This window comes from Triticum urartu, chromosome 1A (genome assembly GCF_056163025.1).
Source record: "Triticum urartu cultivar PI428250 chromosome 1A, HENAU_Tu73, whole genome shotgun sequence".
NCBI classification, from domain to species: domain Eukaryota; kingdom Viridiplantae; phylum Streptophyta; class Magnoliopsida; order Poales; family Poaceae; genus Triticum; species Triticum urartu.
In genome coordinates this window covers 498,257,460-498,260,701 of record NC_141873.1, presented here as the reverse complement: position 1 = coordinate 498,260,701, position 3,242 = coordinate 498,257,460, and positions in this window count along the sequence as shown.

The window sequence follows — 3,242 nt, the reverse complement described above, 5'->3', positions numbered from 1 at the left end:
CTCCATTTTTTCAACCTCCACCCTCAAGATATCGGGCCCAATTCCATATCCAATATCTGCAACTTCCAAGTGCTCTGTGAGGTTTACCTTCAAGAAGAACTGACTGTGGAACTCTTTAGAGAGTATTTTTATCTGAACCGCCAGAATGAGTGCACCAATGGCCTTAGCTTGGAACTTGGAGGCATCTTGATTCAATGCCGACAGGGTGCCGTCTTCCCTCCCCCCCCATAGTCTTGCCGAGTCATCCCAAAGACTGGAATCAGACTTGGTTCTATTGTCAAGACACTTCACCAGCAAATGACAAGCCACTGCCGGGTTATCGTGCTGAGCGTCTTGACTCCAAATTTGCGCTGCTTGACAAGCTTACTGCTGCCGAACATAAGAAGTTGATAACATCAATCAAAAGGATTAATGCTTTATTGGGGAACGGCTTAACCGGGGTTGATTTGACCCGTTGCTGGATCTCATGGAGGGTTATCCCTCTAAGCCGCCGATCAGAACTGATGTATGAATATGGTGGAGGTCCGAACGATTCTCTTCGTTGCAGCTCCGTTCAGTTACCCGAAGAAGATATTGTTGCAATGTCAACTCTTCTGGTAAACGGCAAATATGAAGACTGTAGTAAGGTCGGGTTAAACCCCTTCTGCAAACTTAACCTGGTGCCAGAGGTAAAGAACCTCTGATCTCTCTCTTTTGTATTTTTCTCAGCCGTTTTTTAATACTTGCCTGACCTTTCATATTGTTTTTCTTGTTTATAGGCCAAATCTGATTTCTGGAAAGCCAAATATGACCACGGAGCTACCAAGAAAGCAAGAGCCGCCGCCATAAACGCCAAGAAGATGACCCGGAGATCTAAAAATAAGAAGAAGAACATCACTGAAGACCTGCTGAAGCTTGACGATGATACTTCTGAGTCGGAGGTAGCCCTTGACTCCCTTGGCCAGCTTTTTAATAATCTTATTAACACTGATCATTGCCAAGACGACACAGGGGCCAGTCAGGCCGTGGAAGAAGAGGTAACTATTTCCTCCGACTCGGCCCATTTGCGAAGACAGAAACTTCGAGTCGTAACCCGTAAAGTAAGGTTTTCACACCCTTTGGCTTATCTGGACCCTCATTTTCTTTTGAAAAAGTAGCAACATGAGAGCCGCCGTCAGGCCCGGAACGTCGATGAACCATCTGCTGTTCTTCAACAAACTCCTCAAAAGCGCCAGAATGAGGTTTATTCCTTCGCCTTTTACTTTCCATTAATGGATCTTCTCCCTTGTATTACTAACTTTATTTTATCTTTGCAGGAGGTGTCCCGCTCTTCTGGCGACTCATCTCAAACCCGATTCCTGACCTATAAGACTGCCCCTGGGGAAGGAAGAAATCATCTTTCCTCCGTGTCTTTCAAACTGCTTTTTTATACTGACTATTTCATAATATCTTTCTTAGTGGCCAAGCCAAGTCCAAGGGCCAAGGTGACTAGGCCGGCGGAAGACCCGCCAGCCCTTGCACCCGAATCGGCTATGCCACCTTCTCCTCCATTAGCTGAAGCACCAGAAGACCCGGCAGTCAATGCTGTAGTAGATCCTCCTGAGCCGTCAGTTGACGATACCATCGTTAATCCTTCTACTACTGGTCCATCCAGCTCAGCCAACCCGCCATCGCTGTCTGCCCAGGACGTACTGATCACTGGAAGCCACTTTGTTGAGCCGGGGAATCCCACCGTGTTGGCTCATCACACGGCTAAACAAGAGGCTTTGGAGAGACAAAAAGTGTGTTTTGACATTTCTCATTATAGCCATATGAACGCCAACGACATATTATCCGGCTATCTGAGCCATGTGCACTCCAGCTGTGACTCAGAAATCGAAATGGTCAACCAGTTGCAGCTGAAGTATGAGGTATGTCGGGGATATACCCCGCGGCGTAAACCGGCCGGAAGTATAACCCGGCCGGACTAGGCGTTTCATTGGTAAACCGCCAGAGGATTGGCGGTTTACGTGATTGGCGGTTTACATGTCTGGTGGTTCACGTGTCTGGCGGTTCACTGGTATGACGATTCACGAGCCTGAAGACTCATTGATGACCCGGCGCATGTTCCAGATGGATGATAAGGCCCAAGGCCCAGCAGGCCGGTTTATGTTAATGGTGGGCCGGTTTAAGAGGAAAGGCATGAGGAACATTTATCTTACAAGGAGTTAAGACCTGGACTTGTATCCGGTTTGTATTAGAGATAGACTAGTCCTAATCCTAATAGGACTCTACATGTAACCCGCCCCTCCAACATATATAAGGAGGGGCAGGGCTCCCCAAAAGGGACAACATTCACAAGTTCCACAAGTTGGACAAGTTAGGTTTAGACAATAGCTCTCGAGATAGAGCACTCTTGTAACCGTGATCATCATCATCAATATCAATGAAGCAGGATGTAGGCTTTTACCTCCACCGTGAGGGGCCGAACCTGGGTAAAACATCGCGTCTCTCGTCCCGCTCAACCCCTCTCAAGCTACCACATAGATGCGTTGGCCTCGCGACTAAGTCCTGACACCTAGGACATCTGTTGTGACAATTCCACGACAGTTGGCGCCCACCGTGGGGCCTGCGCATGGTGGTGATGAGTTCTTGGTGGGATCTCTCCCAGGGATCGAGAAGGCCGCAAATTTTTCCGGATGAAGAAGAGCCGGTTTGGATCAGTCTAGATTCACAATCCATGGTGAAAAAAGAGGAAATCAGGGTTGCGATCTATTCACTGCTGTAAATCGCCAAGGTTGACAGGATCGTATCCACCGCAACCAAAAACACATTGCAATAATCCATCAAAAATTGCGGTGCCGCTGCTCTCCATGTCGCAACACCAGGGATCAACCAAATTGTTGCTGTCTGTACTGCATCAAGCCATCAAATTGCCAAAGTCCCGAAGGACCCAGTAAACAGCGTAATGATCGACTACTCAGCTTGCTTTCGATTACGACGACCCGGAGGAAGACTCGGATTCGCTTGGCAAGTCGCCGCGCCATCCCACCTCTGCCTCTGCGGGTCTCCGCCTTGCTTGAGTCTCTGCCAAGTCACCGGTTCCCGCAGTGGATCCACGGCCCAGTGCCTCCTCAAGCCATTGTCTGCTTCTAAACCGCCCCCGCAGGCCTCGCCTCACAGGCCCTCTTCTGCTACGGTCATGGCCTTGCATGACCGGCGCTCATCCGAGTCGATGCCCCAAGTTGCCATGACCTGCCGGCCACGCCTATTGAGTCGCTACG